This window comes from Triturus cristatus, chromosome 3_2 (assembly GCF_964204655.1).
Source record: "Triturus cristatus chromosome 3_2, aTriCri1.1, whole genome shotgun sequence".
NCBI classification, from domain to species: Eukaryota; Metazoa; Chordata; class Amphibia; order Caudata; family Salamandridae; genus Triturus; species Triturus cristatus.
Window position 1 is genome coordinate 1078187980 of NC_140584.1, and position 27804 is coordinate 1078215783.

Here is a 27804-nt window from a genome sequence, read left to right on the forward strand (position 1 = left end):
CCTATACGAATCCAGACCTCTCTACCTAGACGGCAGTCTCATACGACAGTTCATCCTATGATCACCATAACATACAAAAAGGGAATCAGTCTCACTATTCATCAGATCACACAAGGATTGCCAGTTCAAGCATAGCCTGTTCTCAGGTTCGAGGGGCTTCTCTTTCCCTTATTCAGTTACCACTTACCTGATCAGGGTTAACATCTGTTCATGTAGCCGCAGCTGACTAGAAGAATAGGCTACCCTCTCATACAAGAACACGCAGCACATGTTGGTTCACTACAAACTGGATACTTTATTACTCATTACATACACAATCACATAACATTACGATATAACACATAACCTGCAAAGAAAAGTGAAAGATTAAGTTGTACACTCTAATAAGAAAGGGTCGACATCACCTTAGTAGTATGTAGCCTGCACTCAGTGGTCATCTAGGTTCCCTTCTCGTCTGTGCCTCGGCTCGCCTGGAATCACCCTTCTCCGAGTCACTGGGACCTCTTCCTTATCGGCTACTCTCTCCTCTCTGGCTATTCTGCTAGGAAAGCATCTGTCTCTCGGTTCTTCTCCGCCTTCAAGATGGCGTCTGTCTTCCCTGGATTAAGTAGTAGCTTTACTGCTAACGGCTAGATGCCGCCTACGGACTGAACATGTAACTGCCTCAGGCTTTCACTAATATAGAGGTGCGTTTCCTCATGGAAAATTCCGGCCCGTAACCTGCCGCCCACCAAATTCTTGTACCTCCCCGTACCAAGGACACGTTCCCAGCCGGCCGGCCTGATGTAGTGTCTTCGGCATGAAGAAAAATACAATCCTTCGATAAGGGCCGGCCTGAACCGGTTCTCTCCAAGCGAATAACACCTCATAACTAAAACATTACGTTTGACCTAGAAGCATCCCAAGCTGCCGGAGCAGAAAGAAAGATGGAGTCTCTCCCGTTTGAGGCCTACCAGGCCTGAATTCAGCACAGCTCCGTGAAATACCCTCACTACAGGACAGGTTATCCCTAATACTAACGAATCTATCCCCTAGGCTATGTGTGCAAGCCCTGATCTATGGAGAAGAGCACAGAATCATGTCGAAGTGCCTAGTAAATAGGCTCCATTCACTACTCTAACCCTTAGACTTGAATGATAAGAGACTGAAGTCACATTACATTATTGTTCCTCACAAGAAGGCCGGGAAAATCGAGCAGAACAACTGGTAAGTGGCTCTTAAAGTGCACAGTGTATGCCCAGGGCCTGTAAATCAAATGCTACATGAGGGCATGCAGCACTGATTGTGCCACCCACACTAGTAGCCTTTCAAATGTGTCTTCGACCTGCCACTTCAGTGTCTGTGCACGCAGTTTTAACTGTCATGTTGACCTGGCAAGTGCACCTACTTGCCAGGCCCTAATGTCCCTTTTCTTACATGTAATGTAGGCCCAAGGTACCCCCATGAACAGGGTGCAGTCTATATTAAAGGTAGGACATATACTGGTGTGTTACACGTCTTGATAGAGAAATACTGTGCATTTTGTTTTTCACTATTGAAAGGCTGTCTGTCCCATAGGTTAACATAGGAGCTGCCTTGTAACATCTTACAAGTGTAACTTTCCATTGGGACAAGATCGAGAAATGGAGTTTAGGATCTTTGAATTGTTCTAGTGAAGGTGTTTTTTAAATTGTGTGTTTGAAAATGCCACTTTTAGAAAATGTCCATTTTCTTACTTTACCATTCTGGGACTGATTACAACTTTGACAGTGCGGCGCCGGGTCCGCCCTGCCGTCTCACTGCCAAAGCCATGGTCAGACACCCGCCAGAATAGGAGTTACCTTCTGTCTAGCGGACTTTGCTTTTGACATTCCCATGGCAGTGCCCTGAAAATGAACATCGCAATGGGAACACCAAAAACAGTTCCTGCTTAGCCTGGACTTTAAATTTCATGGTGTGCAGGAACTAATGTGCATGCACACATGGGGGCGCATGTTGTGTGCATCCACAGGGCATGAGGAACCAGCTTTAGTACCCCCTTTTTTCCTCTCTGCCACAGTTTTCATGGTATTCAGTTACCGGATACTAAACTGATTCAGAGAGGAAACTTGTAATATGCTTGGCGGGACTGCAGCTGACCCGGCAAGCTTATTGCTGCCTCCTTTACGCTGCAAACACAGCAGGAAACAGCAATTCCCTGGCAGCTGCAGTCAGGGCTGTGGCCTTCAGACCGCTCTTATTATAATTGGATGGTGGGGAGACCACCTCCGCAGCGCCCCACAAGTCTGCCAGTCCATGGACCACCAGACTCGTAATCAAGGCCTCTGTGTTCCTCTACCTGTTTATGCATTCGCCATCTGGTTTTGGAGTGACAGGAGCAGGGGATGTGCATTAACTCTAGACAGTCACAAGGGGAGTTGGGGAGTGTCCTGCCTTTCCTGGGTGACTCATAGCCAGGCTGAATAGACCTGACTTCATTTAGAGTGGAGGTAGGAGTGTCTGTTCTGCACAATGCTGTCTTCAACTCCTGTACTGAAGCTGGACCAGGGAGGGCAGATCTGTTTTTACTGAGGTCACAGAACTTTGAAACAAAGTCTATAATGAGAAAATTGGGTATAAATAGTTGGCCTTAACCCCCAGAACTTTAGATCACCTCTGGAAACAAGAGGAATAAAGGCGGGCGGTGAACTCGGAGTATGGCAAAAAACTCAATTTCCACAGCGTGGCAGAGTTTGCCCCCGGCTGTCCAAACTTAACTGGCAAACCCTACGGGAGCAATAAGGCCCTCAGAGGCACAATGCAGGATTCTCATTTAAATAAGCCCACTATCCAGGCCCAGGCAGCCAAGCAAGCCCAATGTCAATAATAGGCCTCAAAGAGGTCGAGTCTTTCACCTCCAGGCACAGGTAAGTAGTTGAGCCTTACGAGTGCAGGTTGCACCCATCAGGGGGAGGCAGGCCATACCTACCTACCACAGTCATGCTGTACTGCTCTGCCGGACTCCTCACCGGTGTCCTGCAACGCTGCAGCAGGAATATGTATCAGGCCATGGGTTCAGGTCACTTCCTCCCAGCAATGTCTGCTCCACTCCGCAACTGTGTTGCTAACAATTTCTGGTCACAAAAACTACAATTTTGTGAACCTTGTACGTCGCAGCAGCGAACAATACCCTACTTTGACCATGTGTACTTCTTCTATGTCAATGACGGCTTCATGCCTGCTATAGAAACAGAGAAGGCCCTCCTCACTCAGTCCGGGGATTCAGGAATATGGCTCAGTGGCACGGTCCATTGCACCCGCTACAGAGAAGTTGCACAGGGTAATTAAACATTCTATTGATTTATTTCCTATTTTCCTTAAAGAGAGAACAGGACCCGAGGTATCCTCAACATGATTATTGGTAGCTGCAAAGTATTGCATAGGGTTCTCAGACAGTAGCTCTGTCAATATTTCTACCCAGCAGCACTGCAACCCAGGCTCAAAATGCACGTGTGCACTGAAGAGAACTGTTCCTTTGGCAGGTGATTGACACAGGCTTCTGAGTGAAGTTGCGGAACTGTAGATCATGATGGACCCTGAAGATGCCCAATATCATTACGTGCCCATCTGGTGAGAGCCTCAAAAGCCCGGATCTGCGAAGCTGGCACCCCGAGCAGCAGCAGCTGGTATGAGGAGGTGTAGTTGCAGAGAGAGAGCGGCTTCCAGGTGTAGAGTAGGACGGAGCGGAAAAACACTGAATTCTATGGAGTTTATATTCAACTCCACGGAATTCTGCGTAGTGCAACTCCACAAACTCTGACCACCCTACAGGAGGAACCTGCCAAGAAGAAGAGCTGTGTGAGGAGCGCTTCCCTTTTATTTGTGAGGGATGGGTTGGCCTGCAGTTGCTGCTTCTATCTTATGGCAGAGAAAAAGCTCTGGTACTTTTTGTCCTGCTGCGGTATCCTGCTTGAGAAGGTATCCAAGGGCTTGATGCAGAGCTTGCCTCCTGTTGAAAGTCTCAGGGATAACAAAGACTTCAAAATATCATTGCTGGATTAAAAGTAACCTGCCAGGAAGAAAATCTGGGAGAGCTGAGTGAGCAGCGCTGCCCCTTGATGTGTGTGGGGTGATTTAGCCTCCAGTGGCTGGTTTTGCCTGTAGCATGTGAAAGACGGGACTGTTCTTCACTTTGACGAGATGTGAGTGGTGAGCGCTTTACACTGCTCGTATTTGAGGTACACTGCATCCATCAGTCAATCGCCTGGGGAGCGCTGTGCATCTGGCACAAGGGAAGCATCACGTCAGGTGCCAGAGAGCGCATCCAGCCTGTACCAACGTGGAGAAGTTAGTCTCTTTTCCCACCAACTGGGGCATCGCGGTGAACATGGTCCCCTTTCTTAAAAGGAGGGCTGTGACATAAGCTGCTGAAGGGAGAAGGGCCATCTCGTGTCTGGGACCCTGCGGAGTAGCAGGCAGCTGCGTTGGGCTGCTTAAGGCTGGGGACCCAGCGAGGTCTTCCCATTGATTTCTACCTCTGGGGACATGGTACCTTAAGTTTGGAGAATGGGGCAAGCTCGAGATGGGGCCCCCGACTAGGAATTTGTTGAGAACAATACCTGGAATTATCTTAACACAGGAAGTAGGTGTGCAGGTGTCCCTGCAACCTATGCATTGTGCCAGTTACTGGATACTATGTAATAGGAGCCCAGGAGTGCTGGGCTCCACTCTATATGATAATTCTTATGTCTGTATTCTATTACCTACCGCCTGCATTTCATGCCTTGCAATGACGGGTACTGCTGCAGGATTTGCATATTGTGTATAGAGGTGATATTTTGATGACTGGTGCAAACTATAAGGCTTTACTTTATTCCACTAACGGTGATGTTATGACAATTGGCTAATTGGGAAAGTATTTTTGTAATAAATGTGTGTTGCATTCTTGCTGTTTTATACTTCTTGGGTTCAGATAAAGATACTTTATTTTTTCTAAGGTGGTGTGGTGTCCATTTGTGGTGTTTTCACTCTGTTACTGTGTGTTTGGGGTGCAAATACTTTACAAATTTACTTTGGGCTAAGCCTTTCTGCTCGTGCAAAGCTACCAAGAGGGTGAGCAAGGGTTATCTAGTGTGTAATTCCTTTATCCTAACTAGGAGGAAGGGTCCCTACTTGGACAAGGTGCATACCTCTGCCAACTACAGAGCCCCATTTCTAACAACTAGCTTTAAAAAGGTGTGTGTTTCGGCTTTAGTAGGCTTTGCTTGCTTGTAGGTCTCCTATTAAGATCTGGAACTTATAGTTTCATTATTTGCAGTTCACCTGCTCCATTGCAGTTATTTGTACCCTGACATCAACTTGATAGCTATAGCTCATGTTCTCAAGTTGCATTGCATTATGGTCATAAGAGTTGTTCTTGTAGTTGTACATTTCTACACATTCTGCTTCATTGCACCCTCTGATGCTTAGTTCAGATATTTTGACCCTACTTGAAGATAGTAAGTTTGAAAGCTGTTCCATTTTATTGCATGATGCCTCACTTTCTCTACCTGTATGACTACCTCCATAAAGGCAGCATTCAGGAGTATTCCTTTTATCTGTAACCTTGCTCACTTTCTGCTCTCTCGTTGCATTTTGGGTCTTGCAACCCAAACTATATGCTACATGGCAATCATCAGAGCCAGACAATGCTGTAATAGACACACTTTACAACACCATCCATAACTATAATTTCCACCAGAGAACTTTCCACCAGAGGGTTCTCTGCAGGAAGAAATTCCATTGCCACAGAAAAGCATAGTTGAGGTTATTCAACCACTGAACCACCATCAAGTAGAAATTAGACTTTTGGATAAAATTACTTTGTCGCTATTCATCAGAAAATTATACTTTACACCCCTTCTCCAAGTGAAGCTCATAATTCGTCTGCGAGGTAGATGTTTAATTTATCGGATAGGATGCAACAAAAATGACTAAACTCACAACAAATTTGATAACAATCAGGGTTCCTCAGTCTTGTGCTTTATTAAATCTATTTCCATGCTCATGTATTGTGAGTTGGGTAACAATAAACATCTGTTATTTTAGAGCCAAGAGGTCCAAGGGTAAATGAGTGCTTTGGAAATACTCGGTATGTGATACTAGGCTATTTTTCTTAGGTCCTTTTTGGGGTTACATCACTTATTTTATCTCAGTAACCAATGGTGCTACAGAGCACTTTTTGCCAATGTGTTAGTGTTGTATTGTATGTTTAGACTCTTGCCTGGTCTAAGTTTACCTTTGTGAATACCTAAAAGTAGTAAAGTTAGACTTTTGGTCTAAGATTACCTTGGTGAAAACTGATAGGTAGTAAAGTTAGCAGCAGCGGTCCGTGGAGGGAGTTCTGTGGGGCGGAAAGGCGGGGCGGGGGAGGGGCAGGGTGGGGGGTACTAAACACCGGAACGTGGATAATTGGAGGTAAGTGAACAATTAAATAAATAAAATGAATTTCATAGCGCGCGCTGCATCACAAAATGCGGTGCAGCCTGCGCTATGAAATTCGTTTAATTTATTTAATCGTTTACTTACCTCCAATTATCCATATTCCGGTGTTTAGTACCCCCCACCCTACCCCTCCCCCGCCCCGCCTTTCCACCCCACAGAACTCCCTCAACGGACCGCTGCTGAAAGTTAGACTGTTGGTCTAAATTTACCTTTGTGAAAACAGAAAAGTAGCAAATGTACTCTAAAGTGTACGTTTACCTTTGTGAATCAGGCCCTATGTGCATAACTCAGTATACTGATAGAGGTAAACCAGGTTTGGAAGGTGAAGTTACGTAAAAAAAAGCTGTCTCAATGGGGTTAAGCTTTAGATGGTTGACAGACATCTAGGTTTGAGTGTTTTCAAGGATTGAGAACAGTGTAGAAGTATTTTCCATAGAAAAACTTTCACTTGCAGCTATGTATTATCTGTCAAAATTTCTAATGGTGCACCTTGCTGGAGGTGAATTGCAGAGTTTAAGTTTGTGGTTTTTATATTTTGGATTAATCACCACAAATTCCAGATTTCATTTGAGGGGCTTCAGTTTTTTCACTTCAATTTTTTTAATTGAGTTATAAGAGCTCAAAATCACTGATATGGCTTTCATTTTACTGCAATCAAACCTATAAAAGAAACGTCCTAACCCAAATTCAAGTGTACCTTTAAAATGAGTCATAGGTATAGTCATAGGTATAATCTATAGTAAGGAGTGTTTTTCAAATGTAAACATTTGGTTGGAGCTGATCCATGTGGTCTCATTTATTCTTATAAACATTTACATTTGTGTCATAACAAACTATCGACCCTGTTTTGTTCCAATATGGTTTTCCCAAATATTACCACTCAATAGCCCAGCCCAAACCTGATATAAGGTGCCACTGTATGGCCAAATCCTCTATCTCTATGTCCGACATTACATTTTTACTAACTCCATATCAATGTCGAACAATGCACTCTCTACCACACTACCTATATTGCGGCATAATATCCATTGGGGAAATTTGGCTCGTAGAAGATTGTAACCAGAGACTTCTGAAAAAAACTTTATAGATATAAATTACAAAGCAGTCCTTACTCAAAAAGGACAGATGAGGCAGTGAGCATTGATTTCAGGCAAAACCCTGCTTATAAAACTATTGCATGAACCCTGGGCTCCTTTGAAAGCCTTTGTGGTATGTTCTAATAGTAGCACTCCAAATGCTGTAACCTTTGTTGCTATTTATTGCAAAAGTAGTCAATTTGATGATAATCTAACTGACTTAATTGTAGCTCTAAACCTTGACTCGGTTTGCCTAGTTAACAAATTAGCAGAATTACTACAGTCAAAGTGCTTTTGGATTTTTTTTTTTTTTTAATTCTTTTTATTGAGTTTTTCACAGAAGATAAACCCCTCCCCCACCCTAGCTCAGAACAATCGGATACATACGGATAACAGTTTTTATCTTAGAGTAATACGTCTCAGACATCACATGTAAAGCAGGTAAAAAAAAAAAACTTTTAATAAATAATGAAAATAATATGTATTATCTTTGTTGCCATCGTAGGAGAGGATCCCAGATTGCTAGTCCTTTTTTACGTTTAATATAGCTTTTCTTTTATATATGGCTACTTCTAAGCTACATATTGCTAATAACCGGGATCTCCATTGTTGAAACGCCGGTGCATTAGTATCTAGCCAAGCTGAAGCAATATACAATCTAAAAACAGCCATTGCAACGAATATTATTCCTTGCATATGTTTAGGTCGTACAACATTTGAGATACCAAGCATGATTTCTACGATAGAAATTTCTATTCTTGTGTTAAATACATCGGAGAGAAAAGTGGAGACATCGTTCACGAGGTTCGTTAATACCGTGCAGGAAGCAAAGATATGTATACTATCAACTTCAGGTAATGCGCATCTAGGGCAAGTAGTTCCTTTCCCTGAACCCCATTTAGCTATTTTGAGTGGGGTATAATACAAAAAGAAAAAAGTTTTATAGAATTGAGCCTGAAGTTTAATTGACATAAAACTAGACTGATATAAAGTGTATGATTGTTGGACGATTACATCAGATATCCCTAGTTTATCCTGCCATTTAATTATGTATTCACCCATATCATCTGGATTGCAAGAATTTAATAATTCCTAAATATCTCCAATTTTACCTTTGGGCTTATTTAATAAGTTCTCTATCAGTGGGACCGTCAGGAATTTTAGCCCGTTCCCCCCTCTCTTCAAAAGAAAATCTCGAATCTGTAAAAATTAAAAAAAATCCCGATGGCCTAAGTTAAATTCGATCTGCAATTCACCAAAAGATTTAATTCCTGATGTGGTGTAAAAACAGCCAAGTTGAGTGATCCTTTTCGTTGCCCATCTTTCAATGTATAAGTCACTAAAAATCCCAGGGAGATTGTTGTTATTAAGGATTGGGGTATAATGAGATAATCGTCCAATACCGGCTAGTTTCCGTACGAGATTCCAGATTTTGTAAATACCAAATGTTGACTTAAATCTCACTTTTTTGAAGTAGCCATCGTTCATATGTCGCCATAAGCACCCACTAAACTCATTTCTTAGCAGTAGCTCTTGTGGGGTTGGAATATCCCCTTCGTTATTAATATTTGTGGACGATAGTAAACCGACACTAAATTTTAAGGTGGTAGCCAAATAGTATAGTTTGAAATTAGGCAATGCCAATCCTCCTCTATCTCTAGGTAAGGTAATAGTTTGTAATGCCCTTTGTGGTTTCTTATACCCCCATAGGAATCTACTAAACATACTGTCTATGTTTTTAAATATTTGCTGGGAAAATTCTAAACAAATTAATCTGAAAAAATATAAAAATCTAGGCAAAAAAAGCATTTTAATTAAATTGCAATGACCTCCAATAGATAGGTGAAGGTTATTGTAGCGAATCATATCCTTCTTAGTACGTTGCATTAAAGGCGAGATATTATCATCGACTACATTTCCTAATTTTGAGGTCATACTCACTCCCAGGTAATTAGCTTTCTCTGTCACCCGTGTATCATTCAGGTTTATTTTATTGTTAGGGATGATCTGGGTTTGGCTTGATTTAATTTGTAGCCTGACACTTCCCCAAAGATCTTCGCTTCTTCCTCAATCGCCTTGATTGCAATCGCTGGGTCACTAGTGACCACCGCGATATCGTCCGCGTAAGCTAATATTTTTGTAGCTTGGTGCCTTACCCAGACAGGTGAGATCCTAGCGATGTTCTCTAATCTCCGTATGAATGGGTCTATATATATGGCAAATAAGAGAGGTGAGCATGGACATCCCTGCCTTGTCCCTCTAGTTATAGACATGGAATCTGATATTGACCCATTCACCATGACCACTGCCGTTGGATCCTTATACAGGATCTGTACTGCTTTAATAAAGGGTTCCCCTATACCACTTCTTGCCATAACTATCCAGAGATATTTCCAGGAGACCCTATCGAAAGCTTTCTCGGCATCTAATAGTATCAATGCCATAGGGTCTCCTGATACCTCGCACCAATCAAATAATGAGATTACTCTCTGAATATGATCGGTGGTGCCCCTTCCAGGGATAAACCCATGTTGTCTAACAGACACTAATTTATGTATGTTAGGGGCTAATCTGTTAGCCAATAACTTGGCATAGATTTTGGAGTCACTATTAGCGTGATAGGACAATAGGACCCTAGCTCTGCGGCATCTTTATGTTTTTTAAAGAAGACTACGATTTTAGCCTTAGACCAGGATCCTGGAGGTCGACCCCCTTGGAATACGTGAGCGACTAACTCTGATAGTATATCTTTCAATTGTAAAGAAAATTTAACATAAAATTCGATAGGAATTCCATCCATACCCGCCGCTTTACCTATAGCAAGGCTATTCAGTGCAAGGAAGATTTCCTCCCATTTTGGAATCTCATTCATATTATCAGCATCATTGCTCTCTAACCTAATATAATCATCCTGTATTATGTATTCATTAATTGCATCATGGATATTATGATGTATGTGATTTTCCCTGTATAAGATCTGGTAGTATTTATGAAACGCAATCCGAATTGCATCGGGATCTGTCATGAGCCCGGCTTCTGGATCTCTGATAGCCTTGATAAAATTAGCAGTGCTTGATTCTCGGGTGCGTATAGCTAGTTGATGTCCTACCTGCTCGCTTAATTTGTATATTTTTTCCTTATGTATTGTAGCTTGGTCAATAGCTTTAGCTGTTAGTACTGCAATCACATGATTCTTAGCAATTGTAATCTGTTTAAGTTCTTCTTCAGTTTCCCTTCCCTCCCGAATAGCTTTAATTAGTCCTTCTTCCGCGGTTACAACATTGTTCTGCAGTACTGCCATCTCTTGTTTGATTTTTTTATTAGTACTCAGTGAAAATCGGAGAGTTTCACCTCTGATCCCGGCCTTTAAAGCATCCACTTTTAGATTTTTTTATGGCATTATGATTACACCAAAAACTCACCGGACCCTCACACAACCATAAATATTCTTTGTTTTTTTAAATTCACCTCACAGGGACTAGTACAGGTTTCTATGCCGATAACACTAGACTCATCATTGGTTTATCATTTTAGCTATGCTTTCTGAAGAGTATAGGGATTTAGTTTACTTTATTTTTAACCTTCACTGTAATAAACCTAAGCAAGATCTAGACAGCTTAACCCCAAGGAAGTCAACTTCCTTAGTAAACTCCCTTGATCAGAGTCTTCAAATTGGGAAGCGGGCCCCCTTCAGGGGGCCTCAAGTTATCCTGGGGGGGCATCAGTCTCTGGCCAAAAGAAGCATTATGTTGATAACAGTGCTTTGCTTTCAGCTGAATGATCATGTCATTGGATCCTGACTGAGAGAAGGTGTCAAAAGGGAAGGGACTCCAACTATTCTGGAAAACCCCAACCCCATTTCTGATAATCACACATTGTTGGTGCTTTTACACTATACTATGGCCTGTCTGACCAGAATAGCATGTTTGGCAATAATGTGTTTGACTGTATTTTTAAAACAGTAACAGAATTGCAATATGTACATAAGTCTAGAAATATTTAAACATTGCCAGTTTAATAGAATAATTATAAAAAGCTTTGAGGAGGGGTCGGATGATTTATGTATTTTTGACTGGGGGGGCAATAAAAACTTCAGTATTATTGATTACACCAATCTAGTTCAGCCTCTGTGGGACCCATTTGACCCCTTAATAAAGAATGGCCACTTTTGCCATCTTTAGCCTCTCAATTACCTGCAATCTGCTACAAAAGAGCTAAAGGAAAGACGAACTAGAAGAATAAGCATGGGAGCATATTATCAAGCCAGGCGATAAAATTATCGCCGCTTTAGCGGCAGAAAACTGCCGCTAAAACGGCGATAATGGGCTTGATAATATGCTCTATGGCATTCCAATTGAAGCTCAGGTTAGATGTGAAGGACATCTAACCTGAGCGTCAATGGCAGTTTTCTGCCGCTAAATCGGCGATAATTTTATCGCCTGGCTTGATAATATGCCCCTATGTGTCTTCAAGCTGGGTTACTTCCTAATTCTCGTGCTAATGACCCCTGGGGCCAGGGTTGGCAACTGCAGTGCCCAGTGTACGAAACGCCAGGCTAAGGGAAGCAGAGTCCACCTCTGACTACCTATAAGGGACTAACTGGCTGCACGCGTTTGGTGCTGTTCCATGTGCACCGTACTTTTGTCAGTAATTTGTGTGGAGAGGATTACCGGGCAGCAGATCATTTCGATTTCTACCTTTGCACTGATTTACTTACTGAGAGTGAGCACTCAACGTTTTAAAGAATCTTCAGAGCTTTATTTTCAGATGGTAAATCCAAAGTAATTGCTGTCTAAATGTACTAGGGCCTTATGAGCACTCACTCAGAGGTAATGACAAGACCATGCAGATCACTACGAAAATGTCTAAATACATGAACATTCAGTCAAAATGATTCCAGTGAGTAGAGAATGCATCTTTGAATGATTTTCTTGGGCACTGCACTCAAGTGCAAGATAAAAGCCCCCAGTGTGCACCCCATGTCATTTTGTTTAAACAACTCCAGTTCACTGGCAGCTGCTCATTATTATAAAAAACAACTTTTATACCTGCCTGAGTAAATAATATTACGTTTTACATTTTTGAAATTTATTTTAGCGTGTGCCGTATGCTTATGAAACTCATTAGGCAGCAGAATCACAATATACTTTTTCATACAGATCCAAAATAAATTAAAGTTTTAGCACACTAAATATTTGTTGGCTGAGCATAATAAGATATCTAATTAGTATAATGCACTAAGGGAGCTGCACAGCATGAAAAAAATCTTTTAATTCCTGTCTTCCTTTGATAAATGAACTCGATGACACAATCCAATAAAGATTTGAATGTTACACTTATTTTTAAAAAGATCAGGGTGATAATTTGAAGTTACTGTGATTAGCGTGTCTCATTAATGCATACTGTTCATGTTTCTGTAAAAAGATACATATTTCTCATTTGTAATTTACCCAGATGTTGTGTGAGAATGATGGAGCCGTCATTTTTGCCTAATGTGTTTGTGTTGTTAGCCTGACTCATCCATCATTACAGTTCACAAGGGTGCTTGAAATTCAACATATTTTTTTCTTGTGGTATCTGTTCTATTGCCACCTGCTTTTGGTAGAAATGGACAGATTGATAAGGAAATAAAGAGGTTGTAAAATATAAATGTAATAAAAGAGAGATGCCTGTAGCTTTTCTGATCCTACCTGAGTAATAAGTGCATGATCAGTTTTTGCTATGCTGTCTGAACAATAAAGAGATTTACTTTACTCTATTCTCATCCATAATTGTAATTATGGATGAGAATAGAGCAAGATCCACTTAGTATAACAATGAGGAAGTCAACTTCTGAGGATGGTATCACGTTTTATATGGACTGTTTCTAGCCCAGGGGCTGACAATGAAATATATCAAAAGAACATAACAATAAGCAGTTCAGAGAGGGTTTTCTTACGGTGTGCCGAGATTTTTCGGTCAGAAACGCTGCATCCATAAGCTCCTGGCATTATAAGACCTTTTGGTAGATAAAGGTGCCGATCACGATCCGGTAAAAAAATTCCCCGTACGACTCGTATCCGGTCTTTTTACCGTACGAATCGCACAAGTGCCGTACAAACTGCCAATTACGATTCGCATGGGAAAAAGTCCATACGAATCGCATTGGGAAGTATTCCCCACACTTCCTCGGGTCGGAAAATGTGTCCGACATGTCCACGGACGATTTACCGTACAAATGTGAAAAGTGAAGTCCGACCGAGGAATTACGATCCATCCCGTGCGTCCGATGTTACAACCGTATGGAAAAAACACCGTCCGCACCGAACTCCCATAGCAACCATGGAGACATGTGGCCGCATACACGCTGACCCCCCCATCCCCCGTACGTACACACCGACCCCCCCAGCCCCCGTACATACGCGCCGACCCCCCCCAGCCCCCGTCCGTACGCGCCGACCCCCCCAGCCCCCGTACGTTCGAGTCGTACCCCCCGTGTATGTACACCCATGTACATTCGAGTCGTACCCCCCCAGCCCCCGTACGTTCGAGTCGTACCCCCCCCAGCCCCCGTACGTTCGAGTCATACCCCCCGTGTATGTACACCCTTGTACGTGTCGAACCCCCCCGTGTATGTACACCCATGTACGTGTCGAACCCCCCGTGTATGTACACCCGTGTACGTGTCGAACCCCCCGTGTATGTACACCCATGTACGTTCGAGTCGTACCCCCACCCGTGTATGTACGGTGCGTACCCCCAGCGCTACACGCTGGGGGTACGCACCGTACATACACGGGTGGGGGTACGACTCGAACGTACACGGGTGTACATACACGGGGGGGTTTGACACGTACACGGGTGTACATACACGGGGGGGTTCGACACGTACACGGGTGTACATACATGGGGGGTTCGACACGTACACGGGTGTACATACACAGGGGGTTTGACACGTACAAGGGTGTACATACACGGGGGGTACGACTCGAACGTACGGGGGCTGGGGCGGGTACGACTCGAACGTACGGGGGCTGGGGGGGTACGACTAGAACGTACACGGGTGTACATACACGGGGGGTTCGACACGTACATGGGTGTACATACACGGGGGGTTCGACACGTACAAGGGTGTACATACACTGGGGGGTTCGACACGTACAAGGGTGTACATACACGGGGGTACGACTCGAACGTACGGGGGCTGGGGGGGTACGACTCGATACGACTCGAACGTACGGGGGCTGGGGGGGTACGACTCGAACGTACGGGGGCTGGGGGTGGTACGACTTGAACGTACGGGGGCTAGGGGGCGGTCGGCGCGTACGTACGGGGGCTGGGGGGGGTACGGCACATACCGGGCCACCTACTCTGGTCGTTTTGCGACGTACTTCGCTTTTCCGGCACTTTTTTGGAGCCGTGAAAATATTGCCGTCCGGACTGCTGTCGGTTTGAATCGTGGTTCCTGGGTCGTGAAACGCTGCCTGACAGCGTCCCGACGTCACGTCGCAGCATTCCCGGAGCACATTCGTATGTATATTTTCGTCGGTCGGTGTTTTTTACGATTCGTACGGAAATGGTGTTTCCGTGCGAATCGTAATTCCATGTTTGTGAAGTTTTACGGCCGGGTACGAGTCGGACGGAGAAAACGCTCCGACCGACGGTTCGTACCCCGGTTTTTGCCGGATCGTAATCGGCACCAAAATGATCTTCTGCAAACACAAAAACAATGTACGAGTTTAATAAGGCAAGCTAAAAAAAACGTATTTTCAAATAGTTAATACTGCCGCAAGACATGAGAAAATAGATATTTAACATATTTAAGGATCCGACGGCTGCTATAGAAACAAAACTTTTTTACACCATATTTAATTCTTCTGCGATAATTTGGCAAAAGACTTAAACGATAAAAGTCATCCCTAAAACGCTTATGGCTCTTATTAAGGAACTGATACATTTCTCAGCAAAACTCAGGTAACATTCTGCCCGGCTTTGGAAAGGCAGGCCTTTTTCTCCACCACAAGAACTAAGGAATCTAGGCAACGTTTGCCCCGTATCTAAGATGCCAAATCCAGCAAAACCAAAAGGTGGCATTTCACCAACCACTAAGTTTTGATAAAAGAATGCAACTTACTGAACTGATTTCAAGCATGATTGAGACCAAAAGGATCACTAAATCTGTTGTTATGGGGCTTAAGCAAAGGCAAAGTACCAAAGGTAAGCAGCGGTCTTGTTTAAATCCTATTCCTTTCACCCTTTCACTCATGGCCCTGAGGCCAGGGGTAGAAACTTCAGTGCCAGGTGTACCAATGGTCAGCTTAGGGGAAGCAGCTTCTATCTCCGCCCACGTACAAGTGACTTCCCCGGATGCATGAGTTTGGTGATGTTCCATGTGCACCGCACTTTTGTCAGCAATATCTAGTCAGAGGATTACCATGTGAGAGAAAGTGGATTATTAGTTGGAGTGAATGGTCGTTCACCGGTAAACACACATAATATCGAATTCAAAATATCGATAGGACAGAATATCGAGTTTTTAATATAGAATGGACAGAATATCGAATTGCCAAAATATAGTGGTGAAGAATATCGAAAATCAGGTAAGAAATAAAATATCGATTTAAATAATATAGAAGTAAGTAATATCGACAGTCATAATATAGTTGTTAAAAATATTGAATTTTTTTATAGTGTTTTAAGTGTTAGTATATGTGTTAAAAGTATGTATAAATTTTGGAATGTATGTTTGAATATTTTTAAAGTAATGAATTGTATGTTATTTAAATTTTGTGTAATTTAATTCCGTAGCGGGTTGTGGGTTTATAGGGGAATAGGGTGGGAAGTAATTTAATTGTTATTAGGTAATTATCAATTGGTATTGAAAATTAATTGGTTGTTTATTAATTATTAATTGGTAAATAATTAGTATTAATTGGTTTTTAATTTGTATTAATTGTTTAATTGATAATTATGTTAATTGTATTAATCTATTATTTGTAGCGGGTTGTGGGTTTATAGGGGAATATGGTGGGAATTAATTTAATTGTAAATAATTAATTATTGAAATAATTTTTGTATATTGCTAATTCATTTATTCTTAATTAATTATTAGTTGGTATTCATTGTATTTATTAATTTTTGGTATTGAAAATTTATTGGTTGTTAATTAATTATTAATAGATGATTAATTAAACAAAAACATTGGTTTTTATAATGAACTAATTATTAAATATTGTGTGATTGGTAATTAATTTTAATATTTTTATTTGGTATTAATAATTTATTTATTTTTAATAAAATATTCAATTATTATTTTCCCTACTATTGCACTCACTGGAGTGGGAATAGTAATTTTTACCCCTACGCTATCCAACACTTTCCCTACTATTGCACTCACTGGAGTGGGAATACATTTTTTTACCCCTACGGTATCCAACGCTTACCCTAGAGTTGCACTCACTGGATTGGGAATAGTAAATTTTACCCTCCCGCTATCCAACGCTTTCCCTACTGTTGCACTCTCTGGAGTGGGAATAGTAATTTTTACCCCTACGCTATCCAACGCTTTCCCTACTGTTGCACTCTTTGGAGTGGGAATAGTAATTTTTACCCCTACGCTATCCAACGCTTTCCCTACTGTTGCACTCTTTGGAGTGGGAATAGTAATTTTTACCCTCCCGCTATCAACGCTTTCCCTACTGTTGCACTCGCTGGAGTGGGAATAGTAATTTTTACCCCTACGCTATCCAACGCTTACCCTACAGTTGCACTCACTGGAGTGGGAATAGTAATTTTTACCCCCACGCTATCCAACGCTTTCCCTACTGTTGCACTCTTTGGAGTGGAAATAGTAATTTTTACCCCTACGCTATCCAACGCTTTCCCTACTGTTGCACTCTCTGGAGTGGGAATAGTAATTTTTACCCCTACACTATCCAACGCTTTTCCTACTGTTGCACTCTTTGGAGTGTGAATAGTAATTATTACCCCTACGCCATCTGACGTTTTCCCTACTGTTGCACTCACTGGAGTGGGAATAGTACATTTTGCCCTCCCGCTATCCAACGCTTTCCCTACTGTTGCACTCTCTGAAGTGGGAATAGTAATTTTTACCCCTACGCTATCCAACGCTTTCCCTACTGTTGCACTCTCTGGAGTGGGAATAGTAATTTTTAGCCCTACTCTATCCAACGCTTTCCCTACTGTTGCACTCTTTGGAGTGGGAATAGTAATTTTTACCCCTACGCTATCCAATGCTTTCCCTACTGTTGAACTCACTGGAGTGGGAATAGTAAATTTTACCCTCCCGCTATCCAACGCTTTCCCTACTGTTGCACTCTCTGGAGTGTGAATATTGATTTTTACCCCTACGCTATCCAATGCTTTCCCTATTATTACACTGTCTGGAGTGGGAATACTAATTTTTACTCTCCCGCTATCCAACGCTTTCCCTACTGTTGCACTCTCTGGAGTGGGGATAGTCATATTTACCCTCCCGCTATCCAACGTTTTCCCTACTATTGCACTTACTGGAGTGGTAATAGTAAATTTTACCCGCCCGCTATCCTACACAAAAAATATTGCATTTTTTTAATAAATATTACGTTAATATATATGTATTATTTTTTTTTCTTACTTACATTAATTATTTATTAATTTTAAAGTAATTTAAGTATTTTTAAGTATGTTTCAGTTAATTATATGTTTTATTTCATTAATTTTACATCAATTTTAAGACATTTTAAAAAATTCGATATTGTGACTAACTATATTTTTTACAACGATACTTAGGATTCCATATTTTTCTACTTACGTGTTTGGAGATAGGGCTTCGATATTTTGGCATTCTATATTTTTCCTTCGATATTTTGGCAATTCGATATTCTTCTTCTCGATATTTCGTCAGTGATCCCGTTCACCACAAGCAATATTGTCACTATTCTTGTTAGGTATAGTAGACGTTTCAGTAATTTAAACCTGAGCTCAATCCCTGGTAGTTATGACACAGAGTAGAATTGATTTATTTAAGTAAATGTATAAAGCCTTAACAAGTACCAAATCCGTTAAACACAACACCTTAAACATCCCACTCAAATTTACCGAAATAATGAAGAATCCAATGAACAAAGTGACACAAAAGACAAAAATATAATTAGGAGAACCATTGAGATATACCACCAAAAATGTGGAAAGTATCAACTATGTGAAACTGTCATGCTAGACTGGATCAAGGGAAAGGTTAAAGTCTGACTGCTATGGAGCTCGGATCAGATACATGGGTAATATTTATTCCAATCGGAAAGTGACCTTCACACCTAAAACATTTCAGGAAAGGTACAGTTTTCAGTTGACAAGGCTGCAGGCTAAATCCAAAGACAGGCTTGTTGACATCTGGGTGACGTCGGATGAGATCTTGGTGAAGTTGTCAATGAGAGTGAGTAAAGCTCTAAGGAGGCCTGAGCTCAGGAAGTCATCAACGCCCCCGTGACACTTTCGACCTTTATACTTAGATTATTTTCTGGAAGTGAGATAACCTGAGCAGGGCAAGGCTGTGGGCTGTAGTTGAGGAGGGTTCAATTTCATCAGATGCCCGTCGGCATCAGTCCAACTGAAGCTGATTTGCTTCCTGAGAGAAGAATGTAGCGGGAGCTTCATCAAAAACAGGCCCTTCGCATTGTACACCCGGCAGTTCGGCAGCCAGGTTTGTCTCTGTCCCTTAACAGATCTCCAGGCAAAGACTTAGCAAACGTTTCTAAGTCCCAGGTTTTACAGTTAGGCAGGGGGAATGCGCTCTGCAACAAGCAAAGGGTTACAGTACCTCAGTATCAGTACTTGAGGGGCAGAACTCAATCCAACAGAAGCCACCAGTGAAGTCCTAGCAGGACCAGTTGGAACTGGTTAGCTGGATTCTTTAGGGAAAAGGGCCTTCCAGCAGCGGGTTGTGCCCATGTAGCTCATCTGCAGGTCAGCCTACTGTCCCCTGGAGTCAATTTCCTTGCCTGTGTACAAGTAGGAGCAGGTCGAGTCCTTAGGGTTCTTCTCACAGGTCTCTACGGCAGGGGAAGTCATTCTTTTCTCTTCCACACACATAGTAGTATTGGTGTGAAGAAGGTACCCAGGGATGTCAGTGTCAAATGTATGCCTGGCACTAGCTTTTGGGTTGGGGTGACACCTGGCCACTCCTTAACCAACAGGGAAAAAGTTCCTCAGGGTAACCCTAACTGGTATTGCAGCAGTCCTGGTGTGCCCTACTGCAATCAATCCCACAGTGCCCCTCCCTACCTAAATGCAACATGGCAGAATCTTTCCTCCCATGTGCAGAGCTCATGTGTCCACCCTAGACATTTTTAACAGGAAAATGTGCAATCTCTCCTCTGGGTTCACTTAAAACCAGTTCTGGAAGCAGCTCCTCTCCCACTGGGATTGATTCTAGGCTGACTAGAAGAACAAAGGAGAGTGCATGCCCAGGTGTTAGCGACATCTCCCTGTAACAGTGTAAGGCTTCTTTGAAATTAATTCAACTCCTGGTCGCACCCTAGAGGAAAAGGATTCCTCTCCACATTTAAGGCTTTAGCTCAGCTTGGAGAGTAAGTTTATACCTCGTTAAAGGGACACTTAAGCCCCTATGTGATAGTAAGAAGCACATACATATTGACTTCCATGGGCTTTAGGCAAGTAAAATGCCGCTTTCTACAAGGTCGTTATGTAAAATGTTTAGTAAAAATCAGAATTTGCCAATGAATTGGGCAAAAGGTAAATATTTACAAAAGTCCAAGTCACTATACGGACATGTTTAAGATTAAACTGTTACATGTCCTACTCCCTGCCTTATGGGCATTTAAGGCCTACTAAGGGGTGACATTAATATTTAAAAGGAAGGTTAAGACTTATCAAAATGGGTTATTTTGCCAGGTCAAATTTGTAGCTTTATAACTGCACAGACAGGTTATAGTGGTAGGCCTGCAGTCATGTTTTACTCTGTCACTCTAGTGGTGGCACAATATGTGCTGCAATCTACTAGTAACATTTAACTTACAGACCCTGGGTCACTTTGTAACATACACTAGGGACCTATAGGTAAGTTAACGATGACAATTAGGTTTGTCACCAATTTCTACATGTTTTAGGGGACAGAGAACATGCCCTGGAGCCTTCTTTAGCAGATCCAGTGCAAAGAGTCAAAATACAGCATCAATCTAAAAAAAGGGAGTGATCATGCAAAAATAAGCATGTTTGCACACAAGGCACCGGAGAATTTTGACTCCTAACTTTACACTGATTTATTTACTGAGACAGAGCTCTCAGTTAACGTTTTGAAGCAGTTGCATTTCTGAACTTTTTTGTTTTCAACTAAGAGCTCCACTGCAAAAGTAATTGCTTTCAAGTGTACTTCAGTCCAATTAGGACTTTGAAGTAACAGCAATGCGGCGTGGAGCACTACACATCACTTCTAAATAAATAAGGAATCAGTCACAATAATTCTAATGAACATAAATTGGATGTTTGAATGACATTCCTGGGCACTGTACTCAAGTGGCAGATCAAAACCTCTTTACCCCATCTCATGCCTTTTAAACAGCTCCAGTACTCTGGCACCTGATTGTTATTATGGAATGGCTTTTCCACCTGCCTACCTCACTTGTAATATGGATTTTCATTTTATTTTCAAAATGTACATTTTTTTAAAGCAATGGTTTATTGATTTTTTTATTTTGCAACATTTCAAAACCAGTAATTTATCACTTAACGATTCATCCCTGAGCATCAAGGCAGTTGCTCAGTTTACTTGCTGACGATGTCCATCCTCCATTATGTGGCATGTTGTATCGCATACACAGTCTATTGCACCACATCATTAAATGAGTTTCCTTCTGGGAATGGGAGAAACATCTGCAACCACCATTCTTTTTAAGTCATAAGCTTCTGTTATTTGGGGTTGTCTTCTTCCTCATGATTCCCAGTCTCAGTCATGTGTCCAGCCTACATACTTTCTCAAACTTTATGGGGCATTCCGATACACAGCATATTTATTTACTCAATTATGCAAATAGCCATACCAGACACGTAACTTGGTTAGTAAGATTGGGATACAAGAAGAAAGACGTCCGGGGAGCCGAAGAGACAGAGAAGTGTGGATTGTTAGGATTACTTAAAACACAGTCGTTTTCAAACTAACCAAGTTATAAGGCACAGGTGAGAGAGAGAGAACCAATGTGTGTTTTTGTCAGTGTAGGCATTACAATCCGGGGTGCAATGTGACGGACAGCTCACCATACCCAACTGCAAGCACCTATACCCAAATATTTAATACAGATTAATTTTTTTAGTAACCCCCGAAGCTGCACCCCTGGGCCATACCCTTCTCCCAGTCCTGTATTCTGGTTCCATCGCACTCCACCATTTTTGGGCAATGTCCCTTTCAGTGACTGTAAATCCTAAGTATATCAATAGTCTTTATAACTCATTCTGCCTGTGTCTTTTCATATTTCTAGCAGTGCGAGGGAGACGTCCACCTTAAATAGTAGTTTCAGTGAAGTCGTCTAATCTTTTGTTAACTGCACGCTAGTATCTCTGGAGGTGGGGCAGTCCCATAGGGTATGCAGAAATGTGCCCTTTTGCGTGCAGTTTTGCAGGTATCCATCGTCTTTGTGCCTGCCTTATTTGTGTATTAGTTTTACACTGTATTATATTCTGTGTAGTATTTTGAGTTGCAGGAATTTTAAGCTGGTTTTACTTCCACGTCTTCCACAAAACCGAGTGGTTCTACCAAATAATGAACAACTGAGTCACCAATCTCTCTTTGCCATTTTTCTCTCAGTCCATGTAGGTCTTTGAAATAAATTTGGTTACTGGTCAGCATGGGCTCAGCATAGTGTCTTACGCCGACGATACCCAGCTCATCCTCTTCCTCATGAAGAACCCCAAAGATACCAGACTCACCTTCCTGGAAGGAATGAAGGACATCGCAGCCTGGATGAACCATAGTTGCCTTAAGCTCAACTCAGAGAAGACAGAGGTCCTCGTCGTTGGACCCTCCTCCACCACCTGGGACAACACCTGGTGGCCTTCCACCCTCAGAAACCCACCCACTCCATCAGACCATGCCCGAAACCTCAGCATTATTCCTGACTCCTCCCTCACCATGACCCGCCAGATCAACGCCTTTGCCTCCACCTGGTTCAAATCCCTCTGCATCCTATGCAATACCTTCAACTGGATCCCCCCCGAATGCAGAAAGACTGTCACCCACATACTCATAACCAGCAGACTGAACTACGGAAACACCCTCTACCCCAGAATCAACAAAGCCCTGCTACACAAGCTTCAAACCATCCAGAACACTGCAGCTAGACTCATCCTCATAACACCACAACACAAGCACATGACCCAGCACCTACGAGACCTCCACTGGCTCCCCATCCATAAGAGAGTAACCTTCAAGCTGCTCACCCACGCCTATAAATCTCTCCACAACACTGGACCCAAATACCTCAACGAAAGTGTATCCTTCCATTTACGCAAAAGTAATGTTCGCTCCACTGACCTCGCCTTGGCAGAGACCCTGCGCATCCGCAGAACCAGAGCAGGCAAAAGAGCCTTCTCCTGCATCATAGTAAAAACCTGGAACGAGCTCCCAGTCAACATCAGATGCTCCCCCACTCTGCACACCTTCAGGTAGAGCCTCAAGACCTGGCTCTTCGACTGATCCAGAGGTGCACCCCACTCAGCGCCTTGAGACCCTCACGGGTGAATAGCCTGCTTTAATACCTCTGATTGATTGATTGATTGACTGGTCGTGGTTGGTGAAACCTTAGTGAAGCAGTAACCACAATCCTTGTCATGGTAAGGCACAATCAAAACCAACATTAATCTGTTCTCAAACCTCTGGTTGCTTGGTTCAGAGCAGTCAAACTTCGCTTAGCTGCAATGTGTAAATTGTTAATGCAGTCCCACACCAATTTTGACAAATAGAACAAACTTTTAAAAACAAATCAAGACCAAAACAACAGAAATCCAATCAGTTGAATAAGGGATTTGTAATTTTAAACATTTAAGTGAAAACAGCGCCAAAAAGCCCAAAGCACCACTTTGTGGTCATGTGAGACCAGGAGGAAGTTATAAGTTCAGGCTGACCGTGTTGGAACGCAGGTCGGATACAGGAATCAGGTTAGTCCTGGTGAAAAGTTACCTTCTCAGTCTGGTGCAAGGAGTCCCGTTCACGGTGGAGGGGGCTGTGAGGAGCAGGGAAGTGTAGTGGACAGTTGTCAATGTAGAGCAAAGAGCGGGCGAGGCATCACGGATGACCGTTGCTGTAGCAGGAAGTTCCTGTTGTCATCAAGTATTCTCTGGCCAGAGATTCGCAATGCAACTCCTGCGAGCAGTTGATGCTGTATCACAAAGTATCTGGTTGGCAGAACTTCACGTTGACGGGCAACCCAGCGTTGCCCTACCATCTAAACCCTCTATTGTGTGTCGCTGTCTAGGAGGGATACACAAAGCCCAGCTGTCAGCTACACCAGTCATGTGACCCAGAGACAGGCCACAGTCACTAAATGGCTAAGGAAGGAAATTGGCAACTTTCCAAGAGTGGCATTTTCAAAATTGTAATTTAAAATCCAACTTTATAATAAGGGAAGATGTTTTCACTTCAATTCCAAAGACATGAACAGGTTACCTGTTTTCATTTGGAAGTTACTTATTAAAGAAAGAGGCAGGCCTTGATGTAGTGAAAAAATTATTTGAGACTTTTTCACGACTTGGGCAGCTAAAACTTAAAAGTACATGTCTAACTTTTAAATACACTGCACCCTGCCCCCAGGTCTGTTCACTGCCTACTCGAGAGGTAACATATATATTAAAAAGGACGGTTTGGGGCCTGGCAAAAGGTTTCATTTGCCAGGTCGAAATGGCAGTTTAAAGCTGCACACACAGGATGCATGAATAAAGGGCTATTTAAGTGGATGACACAATAAGTGCTTCAGACATACTTGCTGCATTTAAGTTACAGACTCATGGAACATGCAGTACCACCTTACTAGAGACTTATAAGGGTATTAAATATGGCAATTGGGACAAGCCAATGTTACCATGTTGTTAAGGAGTGAGCGCACACATTTTAGCCGTGGTTAACAATAGGAATGTGGACAGAGTCGTAAGGTCAGTAAAAACAAGATCTGCACGAAATGGCAGGCCTACCTGTCTCTTTGTGCATTCATCATTAATGATTTAATAGTCAGTCAGTCAGAATAACTTTATTTCTCCATAACAGAACATGGAGGGACCCTGAATTAGTAAATAGGGGGGAAGGAGTCAGGGAATACTCAATACAAAAAACAGAAGCACATTCCCCCCACTGGTAAAATATATATAGGCGATACGTCCATAAATAGAGATGTGCCCACAGACCAGATTAGATTATTTTTTCTTTCATTTTCATTTATTTATCTAAAATGGTATTATGCATTATAGTGCTATAGTGAAATCACTTCTAATTAATTACATAAAAAACCAACCATAATGTAAATTCAATTTTAACACAATAAGTAATTTAGAGAACACAATCATATGCCCAACACAAAAGGACTAAAAAATACAATACATATACCAAATTCATACATATAAAGACAACAATAGAAAAAATAGCACAATACAATATACCATACATAAAACACAGTACATCAGACAAAAAGCACCGACGCGCGTTTCGGAGATCCCAGAATAATTTCAATGAGCTCCTTCTTCAGGGCCCAATTGACATAACAGTCTTAATGAAAGTACCCAAGTAGATTGTTTAAGGCTGAATACTAAATTATATGTCGGGCTTCAGGCACATAAGCACGTGGTAGGTCTGTGGAACACAAAACCAAGATTTAGGATAATAAAGATTACATAAAACACAAAACCTGTTATGACAAGGATACAATCCCAACCATAGAATTGAGAGTAAAACCATCACCAAAGAGTCGTGTGCAATATAGAATTGAAGTGACATGATGAAAACAATAAAGCATTCTTATAAAAAAACAAAAAAATAAAGGAAGAAAGATTTAAGGGAGAAAATCGAGCATAAATAATAAACCGAAAAAAAGGCCATGCTTAAGGAGGTTTCATACTTAAAAAAGGGAGAGATATCCCAGCAGAGCTTGTGAATCACTGGTGTGCGCGCGGCTTTAACACCCAGTACATCATTTAAAACTGGAAACTCAGGCCGGAGAGCGCAATTTTGGCTGGAAAGAAAATGGAATAAATGAGTGTATACTGAACTATAAATGAAGACATGGCATCCAAAGACTAGGAAAAAAGACCAGAGAGTATAGATAAAAAGGAAGGTAATATATCCAAAGATCAAGAGCGGAAATCTCTAAACAAACAGTAAAGTACATACCGCACAGAATTGCAAAGATATACAGCAGGGACTACTGCGGGTACTGACAAGCTAATTCGGTTCAGTATGTAGAATAAAGACTATCTTGCCTCAAGATTGAGAGAACCACAAGCTATGGGTAGCTGAATAACGAGTATATATAAGACATTCCACAGTCGTGTCTAAGATCTGTAGACAAAAACAGATCGTAGTTCAAACTTGAGTGAGCAGGATTAACTCGTCTCGGATGTATACCGGAATGATAACGGGCATAGTGGGAACTCACCAATAAAAGCTCCAGAGGCTTGTGATGGGCTAGTCGATGATATGCGAGGATAATATTGAGATCAAGTAGGCACAGGGTCCACCAGTCATCGTTAAGGCTCTAGAATCAAACACCAAAAGGAACCCAAGTATAAGTATATGGGATTAATGAGCCTCAGGATGTTAAAGAAACGCCGTAAGTAAGTGTGCTGAAACCTTACCGCGTGAGTCCCCGAACCGATGTCGTACCGCGTAGGTCCCCGAACCGGTATCCTGATGAAAATACGGATTCCCGCAGCTGGCCACCAGTAGCTACAGAGCCCAGGTAGAAGTGCACTGCTAAAGTACCCGGCAAGAGGAAATCACGTGACCTATGATGGGTACGACCTCTCAGAGAAATAGAAAACGGACCCAGAAAGTAAATAGAAGAAAACAGGTAGCCAAAAGTTCGGCCATATTGAGAGAGTAATGTCGTTACAAAAATGAATAAAGTAAACCTGGAGGCAACAAAATATATACAACAGAAAAATCGGTCTTCATGTAACAACCAGTTGATAAAGAGAATCGGCCATTTGATGAAGCAAAAAAGTGACGAGCAACATAATTCAGGTAATAGCATTCTCCCAAGGGAGAAACTCATTGAGTCCATTTTCAAATGTTTGGAGAGTGTAAATCCAGAATACCTCTCTTTTACGCCTTAAGGTATCAGTGTTCCCATCTTTGGAGGGAAGAATGTGTTCCAGAATAGTCCCACGCAAATCCTCCACTGAGTGTCCACACTCCAGCCAATGGGAGACCATCGGAGCTCCAGTGCGGTGATTAAGTAAGGCTGACTTATATTCACTAAACCTCACCCTGAATTCCCTGCCAGTTTCACCTACATAGCCTTTATGAGTTTATGGCAGGGACACAGGATGAGATAAATCACGTTACTGGTACGACAATTGGTCATGTTCTTGAAAGTGAAAGTGCGTTTCCCCCAAGGAAGGACATGGCCTACAATAGCAAACTCACAAGCGTGGCAATGGCCACATTTGTGTGTTCTCATAATGGGGTTAATTCCAACAATAGATTTCTGTATGAATCTACCTCTACAAGGCTCTCTTGATTTAACCAAAAGGTTTCTCAGATTTGTGTTGCGGCGAAACGCAAAGATGGGTTTAGGGAGGATATTTTTATGAGAGTCTGAGTTAAGGATGTGCCACTGAGTGTTTATAATCTGACGCACCTTATGATTGATGTTGGAATGGGTGGTAACGCATACAATATTGTTCTCTGTTTTGGTCTGTTTAGTTTGTAAAAGAGCCCTTCTGTCATAATATTTGGCTCTTTTATATGAATCCCTGACAAGCCTGTTAGGGTAGTCTCTATCCAGAAGCTTAGCTTTTAGTTGTTCTGCATGAAGTTCAAAGTCTTTCATAGAAGTACAATTCCTGCGGTACCGCAGGAATTGACTGAAAGGGATACTATCCTTCTGACTGCGTGGACGGTAGCTGGTGTATTGTAGATATTACGAGCAGTCGGCTTGGTATAGAGGGAAACCTCTATGTTTTGGTCCTTGACTTGTATCCAAATATCCAGAAATTCGATTCTTTCCTTACTAATGTTGGGGCTAAATCTAAGATGTTGATTGCACAAATTAATCCAGAGCATAAATTCTTCAAGTTGTTGCTCAGGGCC

At 42.1% G+C, this 27804-nt stretch overlaps 1 protein-coding gene and 1 long non-coding RNA gene across 2 annotated transcripts in view; one reads left to right on the forward strand and one right to left on the reverse strand.

The window, feature by feature from the left end:
* The window catches only part of GALNT17 (polypeptide N-acetylgalactosaminyltransferase 17), a 1717045-nt gene that overhangs the window by 1175498 nt on the left and 513743 nt on the right, over positions 1–27804 (forward strand). The gene's annotated exons all lie outside the window — the stretch shown is intronic.
* Positions 23569–26475, reverse strand: LOC146859153 (uncharacterized). Its single transcript, XR_014979742.1, has 4 exons — positions 26346–26475; positions 26147–26245; positions 25610–25723; positions 23569–25344 (listed from the first exon to the last, which is right to left on the reverse strand). It is a non-coding gene; the product is annotated as an uncharacterized LOC146859153 (long non-coding RNA).